This window comes from Octodon degus, unplaced genomic scaffold (genome assembly GCF_000260255.1).
Source record: "Octodon degus isolate 3935 unplaced genomic scaffold, OctDeg1.0 scaffold00074, whole genome shotgun sequence".
Classification (NCBI taxonomy): Eukaryota; Metazoa; Chordata; class Mammalia; order Rodentia; family Octodontidae; genus Octodon; species Octodon degus.
Genome location: NW_004524650.1, coordinates 6,793,345 through 6,793,985, shown reverse-complemented (window position 1 = coordinate 6,793,985; position 641 = coordinate 6,793,345). Strand labels below are relative to the sequence as shown.

Genomic DNA, 641 nt, shown 5'->3' with positions numbered 1-641 from the left:
GTGACATTTGGCAAAAATGTTTCATTAAAGGGAACAGTTATCATCATTGCAAATCATGGTGACAGAATTGACATCCCACGTGGAGCAGTATTAGAGAACAAAATTGTATCTGGAAACCTTCGCATTTTGGACCACTAAAATGAAAAATACTATGTATACTTTTTACTAATTATGGGCTAAAGAGTTTCTTACAATGTAACCTCTAAGAGTCTAAAATAGGTACTTTATTATGTTACTGTACCCTGAAATACTGATTCTTAAAGTACTTTTCTGCTGTTAGTCTTAAGAAAAGCACAGATGAAACAATACTTGCCTTCCGTGAAGAGAATCCTGAAGGTTATCTTAAAGTGCAATATTGTTTAATCTTAAAACTGAAGCAGTCTGCTGGAAGATCTTTTAACAAAAGCCTCACTGACAGTTACTTTTAATTGCATGTGATTTCAACAATAAAGAGGTGGCGCACACACAAAAAAGAATTCTCATTTAGAAACCAAATAATGGAGAAGATACAAGCAGTTCTGCTTGAGTCACTACAGACTTGAAACTTGTTTCATGTTCTTTTCCCTTACGAATGAAGAGACAAAACAAGCTATAAGGTCAAAAATTCATGGATCCTTTTTCTTAGGAGACTAAATGATGAG

At 34.0% G+C, this 641-nt stretch overlaps 1 pseudogene; it reads left to right on the top strand.

The window, feature by feature from the left end:
• The window catches only part of LOC101588898, a 9,611-nt pseudogene extending 9,361 nt beyond the window's left edge, over positions 1-250 (top strand).
• Positions 251-641: the final 391 nt, after the last annotated feature.